Source organism: Gossypium hirsutum, chromosome A03 (genome assembly GCF_007990345.1).
Source record: "Gossypium hirsutum isolate 1008001.06 chromosome A03, Gossypium_hirsutum_v2.1, whole genome shotgun sequence".
Lineage (NCBI taxonomy): Eukaryota > Viridiplantae > Streptophyta > Magnoliopsida > Malvales > Malvaceae > Gossypium > Gossypium hirsutum.
The window spans coordinates 95,060,831-95,088,160 of record NC_053426.1 but is presented as its reverse complement, the minus strand read 5'-3'; the positions used below and the strand labels follow the sequence as shown (position 1 = coordinate 95,088,160).

The 27,330-nt window shown below is 35.7% G+C and overlaps 2 non-coding genes across 2 annotated transcripts; both read right to left on the bottom strand.

Moving 5' to 3' along the window:
* Positions 1 to 19,052: 19,052 nt before the first annotated feature.
* Positions 19,053 to 19,159, bottom strand: LOC121227683 (small nucleolar RNA R71). The gene has a single exon (XR_005925230.1). It is a non-coding gene; the product is annotated as a small nucleolar RNA R71 (small nucleolar RNA).
* A 7,815-nt stretch (positions 19,160 to 26,974) lies between these two features.
* LOC121225734 (small nucleolar RNA R71) lies at positions 26,975 to 27,081 on the bottom strand. The gene has a single exon (XR_005923604.1). It is a non-coding gene; the product is annotated as a small nucleolar RNA R71 (small nucleolar RNA).
* Between the last annotated feature and the right edge of the window lie 249 nt (positions 27,082 to 27,330).

The window sequence follows — 27,330 nt, the reverse complement described above, 5'->3', positions numbered from 1 at the left end:
TGCAGACTGATACGTATGGTCAAAATCATAATAAAAATACATATCACAAACCAACTTCCTATACATGCCACTCACTTGATATTTCTAATATTTGAATTAATTCTCCCAAAATGATAGTTTGATAGTGTGATTTTGCCTCCGACGATCTCCAACCCAGAGCCGACCTGCCAATACTAAAGAAATGGAGAGGATGGGTAAGCTTTACGCTTAGTAAGTTCATATGAAAATAATAAGCAATTACTACCACGCTTTTCAAGATAAAACACTATAATTGTACAATTACACATGTTCAGGTTAAGTTGTGTTATCGAGTTATAGTTACTAAATCATTAATATCTGAAGATATAAAACTCCAAATTTAGTTTAATTAAATTTCCTTGAAACTAGATTCAAATATCTTTCTCCCATAAAATTTCCAGAATTTTTGGTTTAGCCAATTAGTACAGTTTATTCATTAAAGTTTCCCCTGTTTCAGGGTACAACTACTCTGACCCTTGTGCACTACGAACCAAATTTCTCCCTGTACAGAATTTCAACGACCATGAAGTTTGTTTCCCTTAAAAATAGGCTCAACAAGGAATCCATGCATGTAAGTTATGACTATAAATATTTTTTTTACAATTTATGGTGAATTGCTAAAGTCAGAACAGGGGATCTCGATTTTATTCTGACACTATCTCAAAAAAATTATAATGTCACATAATATATAACTCTTTTGCTCCCCCTGTTTCTTTTATATGAAAATAGACTCATTAATATTTAATTACATAATTTTTTTGAAATTTAATTCAACTTACACAATTTTTGGTAAATTTTCAAAGTCATGCACTGCTGCGGTTCAACACTGTTTTACTACTAAAGTTCACTTTTATAAAATTCACTTAATCCATTCCATTTTATCGAGGTTCGTTCAAATATCGAGCATATTACTCATAAATTCAAATAAACATATACTTGCACTTGTTCATCACATAATCACTTTCACATTATTTTCATTTAATCGATTTCCCGTTGAACTCATCAGAATAATAACAGATACACAATTGCCTGCACATTTTCCCATTTCCACACTTGTAACCGAAGCTATCTGGTACGCATAGCAGCCTGCACTTAGTACTACACATGCGACCAATTATCAAGTACACGTAGTAGCCTGCACTTAGTACTACACACGTGACCTCACAATAGTTCATTTGTATCGTTTCTATTCCGAAGGTTCAACCGGGAAATTCCTCACTTTTCAACATTTTACTAAATTGTCCGTAATCAATTTAAATTCATAACTTACATCAAATAACCATTTGATAGACAGCCACATTTCATATGATATCAAAATATAATAACATAAAAAGAATCGATAGATTATTTATGTACGAACTTACTCGAAGTGTCAATCTCACTATCCATAGTACCAATTGTCCATTCATAGTATAATAAGACACAACTCAAAACTCAAATATCAAATCAGCTTTTAAGAATTTACATAACATATATCACATATTTCATATATTTCATATATCACTTGTCATGTATCATCATTTTCTTGCATTTCATGTAACATTCTTTCATGTCATATTTCCACATCATAAATACCATTCCATAAACTTTTCCAATATATTAAATCATACAATATATGCAATAATAGTAAGAAATATAATTCAAACATAACATTGTATTATTATTATCATACGAACTTACCTCGATCCAGAAACGGCAATTTACCATTTTAGTCCATAACCTTATATTTTCCCGATTTAAGCCCGAATCTCGATTTCCTTCATCTATAATATCACATTTAGCCTAATAATTAGTCACAATATTCATACGGGTCCAAAAATCATATTTTTACAAATTTTTTTTGACCCCTAAACTTTTGCATATTTGCACTTTTTCCCCAAGGTTCGGAAATTAAACTTCATCCTATTTTATTATGTTCTATGACATTCTGATCATTTTTCCCTTCTATGGCAACATCAAATTCTCACTCTAACATGTACTTATGACTATTAGGTATTTTTACTGATTAAGCCCTTTTACTCTTTTTCACTTAAAACCGAGTAGCACAAGTTGTCTAACATAATTTAAAACCTCATATTCTATCATAAAACACCAAAATACACAAATTTCACCTATGGGTATTTTTCCATTTATGAACCCTAGGTTGAATTATTGCTAGCATAAGCTAAATCAAGTTACCGGGACTCCAAAAACGTAAAAATCATTAAAAACGAGACTAGAACGGACTTAAAATTGAGCTTGGAAGCTTGGAAACCCTAGGCATGGAGTCTCCCTTGGTATACACATCCATGGTGAAGAATATGAACAAAATTGGCTTTTAATTTTGTATTTTAATTCATTTTACCCCTAAATGACCAAAATGCCCTTTTTACTAAACTTTCCAAAACTTCCATCCATGTCCAATTTTTGTCCATAAACTTAGAAATTGGTCAAATTTCTATTTAAGACCTCCTAATTAATATTTCAAAGCAATTTCATACTAGAAACTCTAGAATGAAAGTTTTGCAACTTATTCAATTTAGTCCCTAACTTCAAATTAAGCACTTTATGCATAGAATTTCTTCACGAAATTTTCACACAATCATGCAATCATATCATGGACCTCAAAATAATCATAAAATAATTATTTCTATCTCAAATTTGTGGTCACAAAACCACTATTCCCATTAGGCCCTAATTCAGGATATTACAACCCAACCCAAGAGAATAGCTCAACGCAATTAATATTCAAGATGAAGAAGGATTTGTTGAGCCTGAGCCAGAACCAAGGCAAGAAACTGTGGTAAGCAAAGGTCAAGGTAAGGTAGATCACAATACAAACAAATCGGTGAACGTTGAATGTAAACCTCGTGTGCCATACCCCAACGTGACAAGGAAAGACCGCTCAGATGAAAAATTTGGTAAATTCCTTAAACTCTTAAAAAAATTACACATTAACTTATCGTTTATTGAAGCCCTGTTGCAGATGCCAAACGAAATGAAATTTGGGAAATTGAGTAAATGCGAATTTTGGTTATTAGAGGTGGTATTTCTTGGTCACGTGGTATTAGCAGATGGAATTAGAGTGGATCCAAAGAAGATTGAAGCAATCGTTCAGTGGAAGACTCCCAGAAATGTGTTAGAGGTACGTAGTTTTCTTGGATTAGCTGGGTATTATCGAAGGTTTGTGAATGGATTTTCAAAAATAGCTTTACCAATGACAAAATTATTGCAAAAGAATGTTTCGTTTGTTTGGAATGATCAATGTCAAGAAAGCTTTATGAAATTGAAGCAGATGCTGACAGAGGCACCAGTTTTGACATTACCAGAATCAGGAAAAGATTTTATTGTGTATAGCGATGCTTTTTTAAATGGGCTCGGGTGTGTACTGATGCAAAATAGGAAAGTGATAGCTTATGCTTCTTGGCAATTGAAACCACATGAACATAATTATTTGACACATAACCTGGAATTAGCAACCATGATCTTTGCATTGAAAATATGGAGACATTATTTATACGGTGAAAAATGTTACATTTATACAGATCATAAAAGTCTCAAGTATCTTCTATCACAGAAAGAGTTGAATTTGAGGCAGCGTCGATGGATAGAACTTCTAAAAGATTATGATTGTGTTATTGATTATCATCCAGGTAAAGCTAACGTGGTAGTTGATGCATTGAGTAGGAAGGCAGCAATTGAATTGCGAGCGATGTTTGCACAGCTCAGTATTAGTGATGATGGAGGTTTATTGGCTGAATTAATAATTAGACCAGTGATGTTTGAACGAATTAAGTCAACTCAATTAGAAGATGGTAAGCTAATGAAGAAAAAAGAAATGGTTCAGAGTGACACAACATGGAATTTTAGTACTGATAAGCATGATTGTTTGAGATACCGAGATCGAATTTGTATTCCAATCAATTCAGAAATTAAAGAATTAATTCTTCGAGAAGCACATGACGGTCCATTTGCTCTACACCTTGGAGGCACAATGATGTACCGTGATTTACGAGAATTGTACTGGTGGCCAAGGATGAAAAAAGATATAATTGAATATGTTAGTAAATGCTTGGTTTGTCAGCGGGTGAAAGCAGAGCATCAGGTTCCTACTGGATTATTCCAGCTGATTACTATTCCAGAATGGAAATGGGATCGTGTTACGATGGATTTCATTACGGGATTGCCATTGTCTGTAAGTAAGAAAAATGTTATATCGGTAATAGTTGATCGACTCACAAAATTGGCTCATTTTATAGTTGTCAGAATGGATTGGTCACTTCAGAAACTTGCAGAGGTCTATATTCGGGAAATTATAAGGTTGCATGGTATACTGGCTTCTATAATTTTTGATCGAGATCCTCGGTTTACATCGAGATTCTGGAAACAGTTACATGAGTCTTTAGGTACTAAACTTAATTTCAGTACAACATTTCATCTACAGACTGATGGGCAATCTGAGCGAGTAATTCAGATTTTGGAAGACATGCTTCGAGCTAGTGTTATTGATTTTGAATCTGGTTGGGAATGTTACTTGTCGTTAGCTGAATTTGTTTATAATAACAGTTTTCAGTCCAGTATTCAGATGGCTCTGTATGAAGCTCTATATGGTAGAAAATGTCGATCACCTATATGTTGGGCAGAATTAAATGAAAAGAAGATAATTGGACCTGAATTGATTCGTAAAACAGAAGTAACAGTCAAGAAGATTCAACAGAGATTAAAAGTAGCTTTTGACAGACAAAAATCTTATGCTGATCTGAAACGTCGGGACATTGAATACTCAGTCGGGGATAAAGTGTTTCTCAAAGTTTCTCCTTGGAAGAAACTATTAAGTTTTGGCCGAAAAATAAAGTTAAGTCCTCGATTTATTGGACCATGTGAAGTTATAGAGAGAGTTGGACCAGTTGCTTACCGATTGGCTTTACCTCCAGAATTACAACAAATTCATGATGTTTTTCATGTTTCCATGTTACGAAGATATCGATCGGATCCATCTCGTATTATCTCTACTGAAAACATTGAGATTAGACCAGATTTGTCATATGAAGAGGAACCAGTTCAAATACTAGCTCGAGAAGTGAAAGAATTAAGAAACAAACGAGTCCCTCTGGTAAAAGTATTGTGGAGAAGCCATAGTGTAGAAGAAGCAACATGGGAACCGGAGGAAACTATGAGATCACAGTATCCTCACTTATTTTCAGGTAAAATTTTGAGGACGAAATTTTTTTTAAGAGGGAAAGAAATGTAACGACCCAAAATCCGTGGGCACCAAAAAAGTGTGTTATCGGGCCTCCGTCTTAGTGAAATAAGTTCAAAAATAATTATTAAAAATATTTATGAGTCTAGTGGTGTGTCTAATCAGGTTTTAATTAAGTAAATTTAGCTTGATTTAGAGTAATTAGTAAAAAGGATTAAATTAAATAAGAGGTAAAAGTTTAATTCTAAAGCAATAGAAAGTAAAAAGGGCCAAAATGGCAAATATGCCATTAAGTAATGGTTGAGGTAGCATAAACATATTAAAAATCTAAGATTTTATTTAAATTATATATATATTATATTATATAATTGATTATTATAATTATTAATTGTTATGGTTTTATATTATTATTATTATTAAATAAATTAAATAGTAGAGAATTGTATGGTAATAAAAAAATATTGGTATATTTGTAATAAATAGATACATGTGTACTTGTTATAAAATAATTTGTTTACTTAATATTAAAGTAATAGATAATTAGATTAAATTATATTATTGATAATTAATAATTATATCATAAGATTTTTTTATGTTAAATAAAGTATGATTATGACAAGTGTAAGGTGATAAAAATATACATATGTAATGAAAATATTTATACAATTATAATATTTTATTTAAATTAGTAGATATTTATTATTTATTATTAAAATTAAGAGATATTTATTAATTAAATAATTATAAAATAAGATTTTTATGTGATAATTAAATAAAATCATGACAAATGTAGGATGGTGATATTGGACAAATGTAAAACATGTGTGTGTACAATTGTTATATATATAATTGCTATTAAATAGATATTTATTAATTAAATATAATATAAATAAAATAAAATAAAAAGAAATAAAGCATAAAATAAATAGAAACAAAACAAACAGAATAGAAAACAGAAGCATTCGAAAACAGGGGAGAAAAAGAGAAAGAAAACGGGAAAGAAATAGAAAAAGGAAAAACTAGAGATTTAAAGCTTGAAGCTTTGGTTGGTAAGTCAATTAAGTCCTTTTTAGTTAATTTTGATGTTTTAGAAGCTTTAGAATAAAGTTTTGTTGAATTTAAGTTGAAATTTTGAAAGTTAATAGATTTTTTACTAGGGTTTATGTTGAACAAATGATGGAATTGGGGGTTTATTTGATAGAAATTTTGATTGGAATTGAATAAAGGATTGAATTGTAAACTAAGTTATAAGTTTTGAGTTTTAGGGATTAAATTGAAATAAATTCGAAATTATGAAAATATGATAAAAATTAAATAGTTAGATGTGAGTTTGGCAAGAAATTGAGTAGCAAAAAGGTATAAATTGAGAAAGAAAAATAAATAGGTTTAGTTGGGATTAAAAGTTACATAAAAATTTCAGCATTTAAATTGTGTTATGCTAATAATTGTGAAATTATTTTAATTGTTCGTAGCTAATATCAAGCCTGAAGCATCGGCCCAAAAAGGAAAAGGAAAGATCGTCGAGGATTAAATCCGAAGAAAATTCTGGTTTGTATCACTATAACTCAAGCTTTATAATTAATATGTGTTTAATTTAATATGAATGTGTGGTAAGTATTTTAAGGTAAGTATTTAATGAACTGATAAAATTTGTGATTGGGTATTAAAATTGAGATTGATACTGAACTGAATTATGAGATACTGAATATTGTTTTGAATACCGAATTGAACTGTGAAATTACTGAATAATGTTACGTATATTGCATTGAACTGTAAAATTTATAATGAAGTGAATTATAGTATTACTGTGAAAATTGATCAAAATAATAAATTATAGTTAATATTGAATCGAAATGGAAGTTGTACTGAAAAATTATTTAAATACCCTATTAACTAGTCGGGCTAGTCGGATATAGTTGGCATGCCATAGGATATGGAAGAGTACGGGTTTTGCCGGCTTACTGATCAAGCACTTTTGTGCCGACTACTGTTACTGTTACCGATTCGACACTTTGTGTGTCGAATACTATTAACGCTACTATTACAGATTCAACACTTTGTGTGTTGAATACTGTTACTATTACTGCTACTGCTACCATTACTGATTACTGATTAGGTACTGGTACCGTTAAGGCACATTGTGCCGTACTGGTATGTTGGTTGGAATCCGTGTATCCGCCGAGTCCGAGTCAATCTACTGATAAAACTAAATTTGAAGGATATAGCATATGTGAAAGTTGAGAATTGAAATAAAGAAATAAGAATGATATATATATAATCGAATGATAACATAAAAAGATTAAATTGTTCATTAAGTGATGATAATTGTAACATAAAAGTATGTGTGCGATTTAATGTATTTAATTATAAACTGAATTATAGTAATACCAGTGAGTATATGCATACTCAGCATACGGTTGTTTCCGTGCGCAGGTTGTAGAAGTCAAGTACTGAACCATCATCCGAAGCCAGATCTGACTTCAGCAAACTTTTTGGTGATGTATATTTTCTTTTGGTAATGTGGCATGTACATAGGATGTGTATAAAGGTTATTATGTTTTGAATATAAATGGTTTAAAATATTAGTATTACAAGTCTAAGAATTATAATGAAAAAGTTTATCCATTTCAATTTAATTAGTACAATGATAAATTTAAATTGATATTATATTGATTAAGTTGATTAGAGGTATTTAGAATAGAAAATGAATGTATGAAATAATTTGGTTGAATTAGCTATGCTTGAAATGGATATGGTTTTAATTGCAGGGGGATTTATGTAAAAATAAGTAGAAATGTTGTCGAAATTTATAAAAAAAAATTGGAGTACTTAAACAAGTCTCGTTTCACTTAAATGTATGCTTTAGACTTTGAGAGTTCAATATAGGAATTTAGTAATTAAATTATGCTATGAATGTTATTTTATTTGTGAATTATTAATAAGTTGTCTGATACGTCTGGTAACGCCTCGTAACTCTGTTCCGGCGACGGTTCAGGGTTAGGGGGTGTTACATGGGCAACATGTGCAACCATAGCAATTAATTCAGTGAAAATGGGCTCAAACGCCCATATGGCCCACACGGCCCACATCTGCCTTGGCCGTGTGGATCACACGGCCTGGCCCAAAATCCCAAACGCCCATGTGAACTACTCGCGTGGGCCCATACGCCTGTGTGGCCCATACAGCCTATGATAAACCATAATTTATACATGTTTTTATCCCATGCTTAGCACATTTATGAATGGTTTCTCCTTAGATTTGGTGAATTCGATGCTCCTAATTCTTTAATTTCATGTTTTATACTTAGGTAAGCATAGGAGAGTAAAAAGAGCGAGAAACGGGCCGAAAATGGAGAAAATGGACCCACATGGGAAATCAACATGGCCTGGACTTCCTTACACAGGCGTGTTCCATGGTCGTGTCCCTTTGGCAGGATTGAAGGACGACTTACATGGGTAGACTACACGCCCATGCCTATTCAATAGACTTGACCACGGCCTGGAGTAATCATACACGGGCGTGTCCTTGCCGAGCCCAAGTATAACCCTCTTCGAAAAAGGCTAATTTTGAGGGCTCTTAGGCATTCTAAAGCCTATTTAAACACCTGAGGAGGCACTTAGGAAGGGGGACGCAGAGTAGGAGGCAAGGAATTACTCAAGGGAAGCCGATTGGTCCATCTCAGAAGTCGGATTCATCATCAAGACTGAAGATCTCCTTTCAATTTCCATTCAGGGTTTTTGGGTTTTCTTTATGTTTTGTATTCATTATTCTTCTGAAATGTTTTCTTCTATAACTATGAACTAAACCCCCTAAATACCTAAGGAGAATGAAACCTAAGACGAATCTTATTATTATTATCTGAATTGTATGATAAATATTTGACTTGTTCTTAATTATGTGTTCTTAATTCTTTTTTTAATGTTCCAGGATACTGATTCGAGTTAATGCTCTTATTCAGAGGAGGAATAGACCCTGTCTAAGAGTAAATTTTTCATAATTAAGCGGAGTTGATTGCACACCTAGAGATAGGGTGATAAGATTTTGCCAGATTAGGGTGAAACCTAATAAGAGGATCCATAGATCGAGTTAATGTAACACTAGGTGTTAATTAGAAAGAGATTTCAATTAATCAAACTAGGGTTAGACGTTATTAGTCTCGAGAGAGATAACAATATAACTTAAGGATTTCTACGGATCAAGTCAAATGAATAAATTGTCTGATTCAGTGTTAAATAACAAGTGAAGTCTAGGTGGATTTTTCCTTGGGTATTGTCTTAATAAATCGAGTTTTCCCAAAAGCATTTTCCCATCTTCTCTCTGTGCACTCTTAGTTTAGTAATTAGTTCAGATAACCAAATCCCTTAATTTTTAGGCTACATAATAAAAAGAAGGTAATTACTAGTACTCTTGGTTCCTTTGTGTTTGACAATCCGGTCTTGCTAAAGCTATACTATTGTTCGATAGGTACACTTGGCTTCATCGTGATAATAGTTAGTTTCAAGAATGATTAATTATAAATATTTAAAACCTATCGCGAATATCACGTATCAGCCTAAATTAGTCCAGCCCATGTGTCGCACACGACCTACCTAGCCATCACACAGTCGTGTCTTGCACGAATGGCCTGGCCTTGTTGATCACACACCTGTGTTAGGGCAGACGGTCTACCACATGGGCGACCACACGCTCGTGTGGCATCGACGGTGAGGTTTTCGACTTTCTCTGAAACCTCATTTTTTGTTTTTTTGGGTACACACCTGTATCATTTTTGACGTAAAAAAAAAACTCCAAGCAATCCTCAACCTAAAATTGATCAATATTTCACTCCATTAATCACTTAAACAATTAAATTAAACTAAAAGCGAAAGAGGGTATTCATCTATCGAATGAAAAACCATTACCTTAGATCGAACAACGCAGTCTCTTCACCACCACGGCACCGATCGAATAACTTTAGCCCTTTAACAGTTTCCAAACATAAAATGAATCCCATTAACCACTATTCATAACCCAAAATGAAAAATGCTACTTACCAAACTTACCGATAACGCATGAAAAAGTGCCGAAGAATGAGACGCGAAACAATGATAGTAGGGAAAAAAAACAACAATAAGAATGGGGAAAGATTCGGCAAAGAATAGAGAATAAGAGAAACAAAGAAGAAGAAAAGAAAAAAATGAAAAAGAAGAAGTGGAGGAGAATGTAACAGCCTAGTTTAGGCCCTAGTCGAAATAGTGGTTTTGGGACTATAAATTTGATTCAAAAAATATTTTTATATTATTTTTCGTACTTATAATATGTGAATTGATATGCGTTAAATTTTCGTAATTTAATTTTACCGTTTGCGTGCTTAATTTGCAAAAAGGACTAAATCGCAGAAAATGCAAATTGTCCTTCTATTTGAATAATGGCCGAATTGATGTGTCTTTTTATATGTGGGGTCCTTATGATGCAATTATACCATTGAATTAATGCATGGACATATTTGGACATGAGTTAGTGGATTTTAAATGATATTAATTAAGGTTACAATGGTAAAAGGTTTATTAATGTGTATTAAATAAAAGAAAACATGAAATTGGTTAAAATGTTCATCTTTGTTGTCGAAAATTGAAAGAAAAAGAGTTCTTAGGTTTCGACTAAGGAATTTGGTGATTAAGGTATGGTTTTTGATCTTTTTTTAATAATTTTTACGTTTTTGTGATTATTGCTTTGTGTGCTATTAAGCTCATGCCTCAATTTCATAATTTGATGATGATTTTGAGTTATGCCATTGTTGATTTTATGAGATTTTTAATGTCAATTGATGAAATATGGAAGCTTGATGATAGATAAATATGTTTTGTATTGGGATTTTTGATGAATTTGAGTAATTTAGGCTAAATTGTGAAAATGAGATTTTGAGGGATTAAAATGAAAAATAAATGAAAGATATGGGCTTATATGAACTACATGAATATTCGGCCAAGTATGTGTATAAGGAAATTTTTTGTAATTTGTGATTTTGTTAATTAGGGACTAAAATGTCAAAAGTAAAATGCCTTAGTTATATGTTTTTGGGTTGAATTAAATGATTTGGGGAATAAAGTAGTTTAAATTGAATGTGTATAGATCAAGAACCAAAGAAAATAGAATTAGATCGGGGAAAGTCGAAAGTAGTTGAATATCTTCTTGTTTCCTTTCATTCCCGTACGAGGTAAGTCTATATACAAATAAATGTGTTTGAATTGATTTACTCATGCTTATATGATATTGAATTGTGATGAATGGTTTTAGAAACTGAATATGTCAAATTGAGAAAGTTTCGATAATATGACGAAGTTCGAAAAGCCCCGTATGAACCATAGGAATAGTTAGGATACATATGTCATGACATAGGATTTCGATATGTGATTTCGTGTAAGACCATGTCTGGGACATTGGCATCGATTTGAGATTTACATTTAAGACCATGTCTGGGACATTAGCATCGTATTTGACTTCATGAAAGACCTTGTCTGGGACAGTGGCATCTATATTTGATTACATGTAAGACCAAGTCTGGGACGTTGGCATTGTACGAGCTTTTCAAGCTATCCGTGTATCCTATTTGATTTCGTACGGTTTAACGGGCATTCTGAGAAATGAATAACTATGTGAATGTGTATTCAATTCAGGTACGTTTGAAATGTATATCATTTTTGAGAATGAAAGTTAAGTATATGTACATTTGTGGACATATGATATATGTATGAATTATTATGAGAATGAGATGTGTTATATGTAACTGAATTATGATCAAATGAGCTATGTGAGACATATGGATATGTGATTCTATTTTTTCCATGAGCTACATGAATGAATTGGTTTAGAATTATGTTATGTGATAAGTTTATTTGTATATGGCTTACTAAGCTTTTGAAAGCTTACTTTGCGTGTTTTTAAATTGTTTTATAAATTATCGAAGCTACTGGAAACTCAGGAATCGTTGAGGATCATCACTACACTATCGAACTCTATTTTGGTACCTTTTGAAAATGTGAATGTTGAAGAATGGCATGTATAGGCTAGAAGTATTTGAATACGATTTGTGAAGTGTATATCATGCCATGTGATAAGGCTAGATTAAAATTGCTTTTTGGTTTGGTTTTTGGTATATAAATTATGCTAAGAAATGGTATGTTTTGAAGTGCATAATTGGCCTAGTGAGAAATGGTCAATTTGGTAAGTTAGTTATTTGAATTAGTTATGGAAATTGTATGATTTTGATAAGAAAAATGGATGTGAAAAAATAGGATAATGACATGTATGAATGAATGAGTTTGGTATGTGATTTTGGTATGTTTTGGTTTGAATGATAAGGATGATATCGGTTGGTGATTGTATGACATGAAGTGTGTATGTTTTGTGATTGAATTGGTTGAAATTATGGTGCAATTGTGCTTTGATTTTGGACTTGTAGGGATGACCATTAAGGGTTACAAATTGGCTTTTCAAATGGCCTATTTTTGTCCACACGAGTAGAGACAGGGGCGTGTGTCTTAGCTGCGTGCGACACACGGTCATGTTACACGGTCGTGTGTCCCCTGGGGTAGTCCTACAATTTAAAGTCAGTCTTGAGCACGGCCTAGGCACATGGGCGTGTGGTTAGCGATGTGACCCAAGTCAGTTTCGACCACGACCAAGGCACATGGGCATGTCCCTGGTCGTGTGGATAAGTCAGTATGTATGCCCTATTTTGCCATGGCCTAGACACACAGGTGTGTCTAATGTCGTGTGAGGCACATGGTCTGTTCACACGGGAGTCTGACCTCTGTAACTTTGAAAAATTTGTTAAGTTTTGGAAAAAATTTGCATGTGGTCGGTTTAGTCCCGACCCTTCTTAAAGCATGTTTAAGGTCTCGTTGACCTAAGAAAGGGACTTTATGATGATGTTTGACTATGATGCTATAATGTGTGGATGATATTTCTAAATTGATTGTAACATCCCGAAATAGGGCCTAGTCGGAACAGTGGTTTCGGGACCATAGATCCAACATCAAAATATTTATTTTATGATTATTATGAGGTCTAGAATATGAGAATATGCATGTGTTAAAGTTTCATGAAGAAATTCTTTGAGTAAAGTGTCCAATTGGAAGTTAGGGATGAAATTGAATAAATTGCAAAACTTGGGTTTTAGAAGCAATTTGTATGAAATTGCTTTAGAATATTAATTAGAAGGTTTTGAGGAGAAATTTTCCCAATTCTAAGTTTTTGGACAAAAATGGGCTTGTATGGATGAAATTTTAAAGAAAGGGCTTAAGGGCATTTTGGTCATTTGGCATTTTAATGAAATAAAATGGGAAAAAAAGCCAAAAATCAGCTCATTTCTTTCATGTTGCTGTCAAAAATTTGGGGTTCTTCATAGCTAGGGTTTTCAAGCTTTTCAAGGTCAATAGTAAATGCTCCCAAGCCCCGTTTTTAATGTTCTTCGTATTTTTGAAATTTCGATAGCTTACCCTTTCTATTTCTACCCATATTTCATGCTAGGGTTCATGTTTACAAATTTACCCATGCATGAGTTACTTATATTTTGATGTTTTATGGAGGAATATGAAAGTGGGATGTGTGTTAAATATCCTTTCCTAGGTAATTTTCATAAAAACCCCTAAAAGGACCTTTTTGCAAAAGGTGTAAAGTATGAGGTAGAAATGTGAAATAATGGAAAAATGTGGGCTACCATAAGAGGGAAAAATGTTTGGCTAGGCTTAGGTAAGGTAGAAATAGCATGCATTTCATTATACGAGCCTAGGGACTAAATCGTAAAAATGTGAAAGGTTAGGAGCAAAACGGTCATTTGGACTGGGGGTGAAATTTAGACTCATAAAGTATAATGTGGTTGTTAATGATTTAATTTTATTGTTATAGGCCCCGGGGAACAAATTTCAGAGGTCGATCGAGGAAAACGAAAAGTTTCAGAATAACCGAAACACGATTCTGAGATAAATACCAGGTAAGTTCGGATAACTTAAAGTAAACTCATAATATACCTAATTGTATGTTTTATGAATGTATGGTAATTGTATTTGATGATGGCATGAAAATCTATGCAATACATTCTTAATAATAATATGTTGATAAATGACCCGGTTGAGATTGATAAGGAAATTCGATGGATAAACCATGATTTACATGTGACTTGAGATCCTACATGTGTTGTAGAAAAGGATTTAACCCAGACGGGTAATCTGTTGATCTCAAATATAGAAAAGGATCTAGCCCGGACGGGCGTTCCTTGAGTGACCGAGCCTCTCAAAAAATATGTGTGCATTATGGATTTAGCCCGGACGGGCAATCCGATTAGGGTCTGAATTTAGCCTGGACTGGTATTTCAGATCCGAGCTCATTAATGGTGTTTGTCACTGTAAGGGATTTAGCCTAGACTGGAAATCCCGACATCTCTTTATGAGTTTAAATAAGGGGGATTTAGCCTGGACTAGTAATCTCGCCGTAAAATGTGAGGTTCGAGGGAGTGCGTACATGAGACAATCACTCTTATGACTTGACGAATAATGGGTAACCTATCGAAATTTCCTACAAACTCCTGGGATTAACATGAGATATATGTATAAATGAAAGGATGAATGATGAGCTTATCTAAGACAAATTACATGGTACATTATTATTGTGACTAACTTGTTGATTGAATGCATGTGATAGGGAAACCATTTCATTTTTGTTGGTATATTTTCTAAATATGGTTGTATGCTAATTACCTGGTAAGTTTACTTTCCAGTTATTCAGGCTTACTAAGCATGTAAATGCTTATCCCTCTTTCTTTTCCCTGTATTACAGAGCTCGATGACTCGTAAATATTGGAAGATGGTTGGAGAACCAACACACTATCAACTAGACCAACTTTGGTATATAGATACCCTTATTTTGTTCAATGGCATGTATAGGGCTTTGGTTCATTTTGTGATCTATGTCATTTGAATTGTCCATATGAAAGCTTGTAAAAGTTTACATATCTTCTTGTATTTGGCCATGGAATTTGGCTTATTTTGAAGCAGGCTATGACCTACAAATCTATGCATGTTTATGCTTACATGGAGTGGCTTGCCCATAATTGACAATGAGTTACAATAATGAGCCAATTTTAAAGGTGTTAATGAGGCCTGGAAAATCCTTATTACAAAGGAAATAACTTAGCATGTATAAAACCAATAACATGGGGTTTACATGCAATGAGGTTTACCAAGGATATAATCTGGCCTTATTATCTATTAAGGTAACCTATAAGTGTGATTGGTTGATAGAGGGTGACCTAAGACTTAGAAAATCGCCTAACAAGGTCCACACGAGTAGACACACGGGCGTGTGACTAGGCCAGGTGTGACTAGGCCGTGTATGACACACGGATCACCCCTAGGGGCGTGTGGTATGGCTGTGCCTCCCCTACACCTAAAATTTTAAGTCAGTGTCAAGCACGGGTTGGACACATGGGCGTGTGTCTTGGCTGTGTGCCTCTAAATGCATGCTGATGTCATAAATAGAGAGTTATATGGGCTGAGGGCACAGGCGTGTCCCAAGCCACACGGGCGTGTGTGACCACACGGCGCCACCCACATAGGCGTGTGATTCACTAAAGCAAGGAAATTTAACAAGTTGCCAAAAGTTTATTGAATGTTCTTGGTTTTTTCCCGAACCGCCTCAATGTATGGTTTAGGTCTCGAAGGCCTGTATAAGGGATGATATGCATGTGTTTGAAAAGTTTTAATTTTGGGTGAAATTCGATGACTCGATTTAGTGTGTTTGTGAATCTGTAAACCCGGTAACGCCTCGAACCCTATCCGAGCATTGGGTAAGGGTGATGGGTGTTACATTGATCATAAAATGTACCGATATGACTGGTAATACTTCTTAACCCTAGTTCAGCGGCGGATATAGGTTCGGGGTGTTACAAAGAAAATGATCAGTTTTTGTTTCTGCAGAGAGAATTTTTGGGAAACTAATTTACTCAAATCCCAAGACCTACCTTATCTTAATCCCTTAATTTTCTCTGTCAACTCCCACTACACATCTACCACTAAGAATCCCAGTTCACCACAACTCTGGCCAAACCTTAAGCAAAAGTACTACTCCTTGCCATTACAGAGAATTGAACACAAGCCCTCCAACACACAAACACTCCACTTAAGCACTGATAAATCGTAATTTATACATATTTTATCCCATGCTTAAGCACATTTTTGGATGAATTATCATTAGATTTGTGAAATTTGATGCTCCTAATTCTTTAATTTCATTTTTTATATTTAGGTGAGCATAGGAGAATAAAAAGAGCGAAAAATGGGCCAAAAACGGAGAAAATGGGTCAACATGGGAAATCAACATGGCATGGACTTCCTCACATGGGTAGACTGCACGCCCATGTCAATTTAGCAGACTCTAACACGGCCTAAGCCACCCTATAGGGGGTGTCACATGGGCGTGTCCCTATCGATCCCAAGTCTAGTTCTACTCAGAAAATGCCACTTTTGAGGGTTTGGAAGCATTCTAAAGCCTATATAAACACCCTATAAGGGCACCTAGAAGAGACACGGAGTAGGAGGCAAGGAATTACTAGAGGAAAGCCGATTGATCCATCTCAGAACCCGAATTCCTCTTCAAGACTGAAGATCTCCCTTCAATTTCCTTTAGGGGTTTTTGGGTTTTCTTTATGTTTTGTTATCATTATTCTTCTGAGATGTTTTCTTTTACATATATGAACTAAATTCCCTAAATACCTAAGGGGGATGAAACCTAAGACAGATCTTGTTACTATTTTCTAAATTATATGATAAATACTTGATTTGTTCTTAATTATGTATTCTTACTTCTTACTTTAATATTCCAAGATATTGATTCAAGTATTGATGTGCTTATTCAGATGAGCAAAAGTCCCTGTCTAATAGTAGATCTAGCATAATTAAGCGGAGTTGATTGCACCCCTAGACATAAGGCGACATAAATCTTCCGGATTAGGGTCAAACTTAATAAGGGAATCCATAGATCGAGTTAATGCAACACTAGGGGTTTTAATTAGAAAGAGATTTCAATTAATCAACCTAGGGTTAGACGTTGTTAGTCCTGAGAGAGATAATAATATAAATTAGGGATTTCTACAGATCGTGTCAAGTGAATAAATCGTCTAATTCAGAGTCAAATAACAAGTGAAATCTAGGTGGATTCTTCCTTGGGTATTGTCTAAATCAATCAGTTTTCCCAAAAGTATTTCCCCAATTTACTTCCTGTGCATTCTTAGTTTAGTTAATTAGTTTAGATAAAGCAAATCCCCTTATTTTTAGGCTAGATAATAAAAAGAAGGTTAATACTAGTACTTTTAGTTCCTGTGGGTTCGACATTCTGGTCTTGCTATAAGCTATACTACTGTTCGATAGGTGCACTTGCCTTTATCGTGATAATAGTTAGTTTTCAAGTACGATAATCATAAACATAAAGCTTATCACGCACATCAAGTTTTTGGCGCCGTTGCCGGGGAACTGAGATATTAGGAACGCTTAATTTTTATTACTTTAGCCATTTATTTTATTGCAATTTAATTTTCATTTTTATTTTGTTTTTATCACTAAATTTTCTTTCATTTACTTCTGGAAGGTTTTTATAGTTTATGACTAGAAGAAACCCATTAGGACCTCTACTTTTTGATAGTGAGATCGAAAGCACAGCTCGCAGAAACTGAAAAGAAATAAGGCGAAGCCTACGATACATAGAGGAAGGGCAAGAGGACGATAGTCAAACTACAACCAAGGGGATGGCTGAAAATCAGAATAATCGATAAACCATAATTTATACATGTTTTTATCCCATGCTTAGCACATTTATGGATGGCTTCTCCTTAGATTTGGGAATTCGATGCTCCAAATCCTTTAATTCCATGTTTTATACTTAGGTGAGCGTAGGAGAGAAAAAAGAGCGAGAAACGGGCCAAAAACGGAGAAAATGGACCCACATGGGAAATCAACACGGCATGGACTTCCTTACATAGGCGTGTCACATGGCCGTGTCCCTTTGGCAGGATCGAAGCACGACTTACACGGGTAGACTACACGCCCGTGCCTATTCAATAGCCTTGACCACGGGAGTGTCACACGGGTGTGTCCCTGCCGAGCCCAAGTATAACCCTACTCAGAAAAGGCCAATTTTGAGGGCTCTTAGGCATTCTAAAGCCTATTTAAACACATAAGGAGGCACTTAGGAGGGGAGACGCAGAGTAGGAGCAAGGAAATACTCAAGGGAAGCCGACCGGTCCATCTCAGAAGCCAGATTCATTATCAAGACTAAATATCCCCTTTCAATTTCCATTTAGGGGTTTTGGGTTTTTTTATGTTTTGTATTCATTATTCTTCTGAGATGTTTTCTTCTATAATTATGAACTAAACCCCCTAAATACCTAAGAAGAAGTGCAAGAGGACGATACTTCAACCACAACTGAAGAGACGGCTAAAAACTAAGAAAATCTGCTTCCTTCAGCGATTGCTGCTAATCAGAATCCTGCTCCACATACTATGTATGATTATGCTAAACCTTCTTTAACAGGAACTGAATCGAGCATAGTTAGGCCTGCTGTTGCTGCAAATACTTTTCAACTGAAACCTAACACAATTCAAATAATACAACAATTTGTTCAGTTTGATGGTTTGTAGGATGAAGATCCCAATGCTCACTTGGCAAACTTTTTGGAACTATGTGATACATTTAAAATTAATGGCGTTTCTGATGACGCAATTCGCCACGAGGGTTGAACTCGTTACCACGAGGGTCAATCACTACTTGGGAACAAATGACCAAAAAGATTTTATTAAAATATTTTCTGCTGGCTAAAACAGTCAAATTACGTAATGATATCTCCTCTTTTATGCAGATGGATCTAGAAACACTCTACGATGCATGGGAGAGATATAAGGACTTGTTGAGATGGTGCCTTCACCATGGGTTACCACTTTGACTACAGGTTCAAACGTTCCACAATGGCCTGAATCCTTTGACTTGACAAATGATCGACGCAGCCACTGGCGGAACTATCAATAATAAGACACCTGAGGATGCTTATGAATTTATGAAGAGATGTCACTGAATAATTATCAGTGGCAAGTAATGAAGACAAAGCCAACGAAAGCAGCTGGTGTTTTTAAGATCGATTCAGTCACCATGCTCTCCAATTAGGTAGAAGTTTTGAATAAAAAAACTAATAGTTTTCTTGGTTCTTCACAGGTTTACCCAGTAATGCAGTGCGAAGCAAGTGGCGGTGGATCAAGTAATTCAGAAAACCACCCTATGGCCACAACATGGAGAACGAGCAATTAAATTACATGGGTAATAATCCTCTATCTCAAAATAATTCTTATAGTAATACTTACAATGCAGGTTGAAGGAACCACGCAAATTTCTCATAGGGAGGCCAAAGGAACCAGCGACCACCACCACCTCCAGGCTTCCAACAACCACCCTACCAACAAGAGAAAAAGTCAAACCTTGAGGAGATGCTAACAAAATTTATCTCGGTGTCAAAAACTCATTTTCAGAATACCGGGACAACACTTAAAAATCAACAAGCATCGATCCAAGTGCTCGAAACTCAGATAGGTTAACTCGCTAAATTGATATCTAAACGACTACAAGGTTGCCTGCTGAGTAACACTGAATCTAACCCAATTGAGCAAATCAATGCAATTACCATTCAAGATGAGGAAGGATTAGTTGCACCTGAACCAGAACTGAGGCAAGAAACAATGGTAAGTAAAGGTAAGGGTGAGGTGGACCACAATGACCAGAAATCGGTAAGTAAAGAATACATACCCAAACACGACAAGGAAAGACCGCACAGAAGAACAATTCGGTAAATTCCTTAAATTATTAAAAAAGTTACATATTAACTTACCATTTATTGAAGCTCTTTCGCAAATGCCAAATGCAGTCAAATTCTTAAAAGAGCTTTTAACAAATAAGCAGAAGTTGGATGAGGCGTCGCATGTGGAACTAAATGCGATTTGCTCAGCCATACTATAGAATAAGCTAGCCAAAAAATTAAAAGATCCAAGGAGTTTTACGATTCCCTGTTTAATTGGTAGCCTAGATTTAAATAATGTTTTGGCTGATTTTGGGGCTGGTATCAATGTCATACCTTACAAAATGTTTAAGCAACTAGGTCTTGGGAAACCCAAACAAACTAGGATGAGTATTCAATTAGCCGATAAAATAATCAGATTTCCTAGGGGGATTATTGAAGACTCGTTAAAATTAAAAAATTTATATCCCAGTTGATTTCGTTGTTCTAGACATAGAAGAGGATAGTAATGTTCCTTTAATTTTAGGGAGGCCCTTTTTAGCAACCGCTATAACAATAATAGATGTTGGAACAGGTGAACTCACACTTCGTGTGGGAGACAAAACAATCACTTTTCAAGCTCGTAATTCGAGTAACACATTGAAAATTGAAGGTGGTTGTATAAATCATTCTACTAAAACTAACCATGTAGTGCAACCTGCTTTGCAGGAAATAAGTTCGAAGAACCTACACGAGCCATGTTCAAGCAACAACAAATGACCTATCTATGAAGAACGAAGGCTACAAATTGAGGAACTAGATGAATGGTGGATACAGAAATCGAGAACACCTGATAAATCGAAACTGAGCCAGGACGAGCTCAATACATCACCAAATTAACTTAAGGTTGGAGACAAAGTACTACTAGATGCAGCAGATCCTCGCATTACCACTTCTGAACCTAATGAGGAAATTCCTCTCACAGTACTCAGTATTTTCCCATATGGTATAGTCGAGGTAATTCACCCCAAATTCAGAAATTTTAAGGTAAAAAATACTCGTCTTAAATCTTATATTGATAAAGTTGACAATAGGGATGAGGAGTGTAAACTCCTTGAGCCACCATGATCACACACTATAAATAAGCGCTTCTCGAGAGGCAACCTGAGCACTAATGGTAATGATTTATTAAAAATTCTAGTTTTTCACATCTAACCTACTAACTGAGTCTTGAAACACAGGGTTTTCCCGTCCACGCGGCCAGGTACAAGGGCATGCCTTAGGCCGTGCACACGCCACAGGAGGAGACACGGCCGTTGGATACGGCCGTGTGAAAATAGGGAAAAAAAATTTCCCCAACACGGGATGCTATAAGCCACCACGGCTGTGTGATAAGGTCGTGGGCAAAACTGCCAAACCAACACCGTTGTACGACACGCCCATGTTTTGAAACCGTGGGCGAACCTATCAATTTAGCACGAGCGTTCGACACGCCCGTGCCCAGCCCCCGTGGTCGACACTATCAAACTAACACAGGCGTGGGCTATCATACAAGGGTGTGGGAGAAGCGAATGAAGCAAGACACGACAGTGTGACACGGCCGCGTGCACCAAGACGCCCAAGGAACACGGGCGTGGGGTGAATGTCAGACGCCCGTAAATTTAAAAATCGCAAAACACACGGGTAAAAAATAAGGCATACGGGCGTGCCCCACGGCTGTGTACCCCAAAATCTATATAAACCCCTTACTATTCATCATCTCCCTCCCCAAAAAGTCCTAACCCTAGCTGCTGCAACTTTACACGCCCTACATGCCACGCCCATGCGCCGCCTACAACACTGTTTCAGACGTCCCAAGCTTCTCCCTTTTGCGTTTATTTACTTTTTTCACTCTATTTTCTTTAAATATTTTGCCTATTTCATGATTTCTCTAACCCATTTGACTATCTTAAGTGATTATTCACAGAAGAATCATAATACTCATGCTTGTCATTAAAGAATATTGCCATTTTTCATACTACATTCATCCATTTTTCTCGTTTCCATGGATTTTATGCTTACCCACGAGCACTCATGCATTAGATATTCCCGTAGCATTATTCTCATAGTCCTATTTTAATAACTTAATATATTTGCTTTAGTTGTTTTAGTTTTGTTTACTTCATCTAGTACGTGAGTCTCATGAAATATTCCTATTTAGTTTTGTTTTCCATGCTATTTTTGGGGTGTATTGGTTGAACTATGACTTTTCAATACAAGTATACAGTGTCATCCTCACGTGGTAAGAAGACCGCTATCCCCGCCTCGAGGAAAAGGAAAGGAGCAGCGTCATCCTCAGGTTCTACCGCTGAGATCTATCACCCTTTCCTCGAGTTCCCCTTGGGACCCCGAAAGAGCTATTTCAGATATTACAGGCCTGACCCCTAGGTGTGGGCCGCTGCATCGACTGGGCCATACATGAACAAATTCAGATGGCTGACGCGGTCCGAGCCCTCCTGACGATGGAACCATGGGGGCTCTTCTTTGAGATCATCGAGCCGACATACCTTGAGCTCACGATGGAACTATGGTCGACCTTTCATCTCCAAGTCGTTATGACAAACTTTGACGATCCTGGAACGGTCCAGTTCCGCCTTGGTGGTCTGGTGCACCAGTTGAGCGTACCCAAGTTTGAGATTGCACTAGGGCTGTACACGGAGGAGCTCATAGACGATAATGAACTTGAAACCCTCCACCGTCACATCTACTACTCTCCCTCAAAGTGTTGGAAGGACCTCGTCCCTGCCTCGGCATCCTATGATCCTAGCCACTCTAAAGCATCGACTCTTGCCCCATCCCTGCGATACCTACACGCCATCTTAGCCCACACTCTAACGGGACGACAAGAGACCAATGGCGTCGTCAACACTCACAACACCTATTTCCTATGGAGCATGGCAAATGGGCATGTCTTCGACCTTGCCTACTTCATCGCTCTCGCTCTCATCTCTATCAGGCTCTGTGTGACTCGATTAGCACGACACTTTGGGCTCTCACTCTCATCGGCCAGATGTCCCCATAGGGCATCTCGAGCATGCTAAACATGAGGATGATCAAGAAACGGCATGGCACCTACCCTCATCAATACCGCCTCGTCCAGTCCATCGAGGAGGAAGACCCAGAGGACATTACTGATGATGTCCCTCCACGTCATGAGGACCCACCGTCTCAGCCACCACCCATCCATCATCCAGTTCATGCGGCGGCTTCATACTTTGACATCTCTGAACGCCTTACTCGATTTGAGCAGCAGTGTTTTCAGCGTTTTGATCACATTGATGCTACACTTCACCAGATTTGTCAACACCTTCACATCTCATCGTCACCACCACCTCGCGAACCATCTGGCGATGACGATGTTTAAAAACTTTTTATTTATTATTTTTATTTTCACTTTTATCTTATTTATCTTCTTTAAGTACTTTTATTTTATTTTCTTTTAATATTAGTTTAATTTTAGTTTTTACAATTTTTTATTTTCGGTTATATCATTACAAGTAATTATGCTCCCTTATATTTCCTAAAGAGTTCCTGATTCTATCACAGTTATAAAGAGCTCCAAAGCTCATTATCGCATAGGAACTGAAAACTCCACTGGCAAAGGTTCTTTACGACTGCCATGTCCTGCTCGACCACGACCATAGCCACCACCAGATGTAATATTCTTTTGGCCTAGGACTTATGGACTAATGAACCTGTACCACCACCGGAGTATCCTCCTCCACTCTCATCATTGCCTTGGCCGATTATTCTCCATAACTCCAATTCAAGGAGTTCATTCATCATTCAGAAAGTTTCACCCCTCTCCCTATCTTATGATTATTTATCTATACTTTTCACTATATCTATCTTTGTACATTGAGGGCAATGTACATCTTAAGTGTGGGGGGTCTCTTATATCATCATTAAAAATCCTTTAATTTTGTCTTATTCTCACGCGAATTACTCATATCACTATTAGAATAAATTTTAATTAATTTATGATTTTTATTGATATGTCTTGAATTAAAACATAGGCATTTATGCATTGATTGTTTAAACTTTAAGACATTAGGATATCAAGCATGATAAGTTGATTTTTGAAGAATTAAAAAACTTTTAGGTTGCTTCCCTAAGTTTAGTTATTATCTTGAGTTGAAATTCACAAGCTCAAACATAAAAAAGCCATAATTTTTATGAGATCTTGAACCTTTAGAGCATATTTTATTTCTTTCATGCTCACTTTTATTATGAGTGCGTCAGTAATGATTTGTTATTCTAGAATTTGCTTGATTATGCATATCAAGACCACACCATTTGATTTGATATGTCAAGATGATAAAGGCACTTAGGTTTAACCCACTCACTCCACAAAAGCCGACCTTCATAATTAAGCCTTAGTGAACCCCTTTGAGCCTAATAAGCCATTAATTGATTTACCCTCAATATTAACCCATAACCCATTATTGTTGAAATCCCCTAATTTGATCCTTATTTTTGTCGAGATTTGATTTGAACTAATTGCTTAGCTATGTTTTGTTCTTCTATGTATTTGACTTGTTCTTAAAAAAAATACTTCAACACATATTAGTAGTAATCCGTCATTTTTGATCTTGAATGTTAATTTCATACTCTGAGAAGAAGCTCACTTGTATTCAACTGATGACTGGTTATTTTTCTAGCTAGGTAATTTTTCAATTCAATCTCGATTCTAACATTTTCTTTCATCTTGTGACCGCACCCCTTAACCAAAACCACATTACAACCCTCTAAAAGACCTTTTTGATTGATGTATCAACTCAATATATAGTGGTGGAGATTTGATTTTCAAGCAAGCCTATGGTAATAACTTTTCATATTGACTAACGAGTGCTTTAATTAATGTCCTCAAACACCTAGACTGATTTGAGTGAATCTTAAGTGAAGATGTTAAAATCTGTGATATTTTGATCGAAGGTAATCACTTAGATAAGGGGAGACACCTATGTTTTCGTGATAAAATGCTCAACTTGGAATGTTTGAAACTTTGATGTACTTTTAGTTGAATTTTCAATGTATGAATACTTATGGATTATTTTGAGATATTATTGATAGGGATTATAAACTGAGAAGAATTTATTTTGATTGTGAGTTGAGGATTTTGCTTGAGGACAAGCAAATGCTTAAGTGTGGGGGTATTTGATAAACCGTAATTTATACATTCTTTTATCCCATGCTTAGCACATTTATGGATGTCTTCTCCTTAGATTTGGTGAATTCAATGCTTCTAATCCTTTAATTTCATGTTTTATACATAGGTGAGCATAAGAGAGTAAAAAGAACGAGAAACGGGTCAAAAACAGAGAAAATAGACCCACATGAGAAATCAACACGGCATGGACTTCCTCACACTGGCGTGTCACGTGGTCGTGTCCCTTTGGCAGGATTGAAGCACGACTTACACGGGTAGACTACATGCCCGTGCCTATTCAACAGCCTTGACCACAGGCTGGAGTAATCGCACATGGGCGTGTCCCTACCGAGCCCAAGTATAACCCTATTTGGAAAAGGCCAATTTTGAGGGCTCTTAGGCATTCTATAGCCTATTTAAACACCTAAGGAGGCACTTAGGAAGGGAGACGCAGAGTAGGAGGCAAGGAATTACTCAAGGGACACCGATTGGTCCATCACAGAAGCCAGATTCATCATCAAGATTGAAGATCTCCCTTCAATTTTCATTCAGAGGTTTTGGGTTTTCTTTATGTTTTGTTTTCATTATTCTTCTAGAGATGTTTTCTTCTATAATTATGAACTAAACCCCATAAATACCTAATGGGAATGAAACCTAAAACGGATCTTGTTATTATTATCTAAATTGTATGATGAATATTTGACTTGTTCTTAATTATGTGTTCTTAACTCTTGTTTTAATATTCCAGGATATTGATTCAAGTTAATGCTTTTATTCAGAGGAGGAATAGACCCTGTCTAAGAGTAAATTTGTCATAGCTAAGTGGAGTTGATTGCACGCCTAGAGATACAGTGATAAGATTTTGTCGGATTAGGGTGAAACCTAATAAGGGGATCCATAGATCGAATTAATGCAACACTAGCTATTAATTAGAAAGAGATTTCAATTAATCAACCTAAGGTTAGACGTTATTAGTCTCGAGAGAGATAATAATATAACTTAGGGATTTCTACGGATCAAGTCAAATGAATAAATCGTCTGATTCAGAGTCAAATAACAAGTGAAGTCTAGATGGATTTTTCCTTGGGTATTGTCTTAATCAATCAAATTTTCCCAAAAGCTTTTCCCCAATTTCTCTCTCTGCACTCTTAGTTTACTTAATTAATTTAGATAAACAAATCCCTTAATTTTTAGGCTAGATAATAAAAAGAAAGTAATTACTAGTACTCTTGGTTCCTTTAGGTTCGACAATCCGGTCTTGCTAAAGCTATACTACTGTTCGATAGGTACACTTGCCTTCATCGTGATAATACTTAGTTTCAAGAATGCTTAATTATAAATTTTTAAAACCTGTCACGAATATCACATATCAATAATTAGCTACCTCCTGTGGTTGTTGCAGATCTAATAAATCAGAATCCTGCTCCCCGTACTATGTATGATTATGCTAAACCTAATTTAACAGGAACTGAATCGAGTATAGTTAGGCCTGCTATTACTGTAGATAATTTTAAACTGAAACCTAACATGATTCAAATGATACAACAATTTGTTCAGTTTGATGGTTTGTAGGATAAGGATCCAAACACTCATTTAGTGAATTTTTTTAGAACTTTGTGACACTTTTAAAATCAATGGCATTTCTGATGATGCCATTCACCTTCGGTTGTTTCCCTTTTCGTTGAGGAATAAGGCTAAACAGTGGTTGAACTCGTTACCACGAGGGTCAATCACTACTTAGGAACAAATAATGATCGAAAAAAATTTTCTGAAATATTTTCCGCCGGCTAAAACGGCTAAATTGAGGAATGATATCTATTCTTTTGTGCAGATGGATCTAGAAACTCTTTATGATGCATGGGAGAGATAAAATGATCTATTGAGAAGGTGCCCTCACCATGGGTTACCATTTAGGCTACAGGTTTAAACTTTTTACAATGGCCTGAATCCTTCGACAAGACAGATGATTGACGTAGCTGCTGGTGGCACTATCAATAATAAGACACTTGAAGAGGCTTTCAAATTTATAGAAGAGATGTCACTGAATAATTATCAGTGGCAAGTCATGAGGACAAAGCCGAAGAAAGCGACCGGTGTTTTTAACGTCGATTCAGTCACTATGCTCTCTAATTAGGTTGAACATTTGAATAGAAA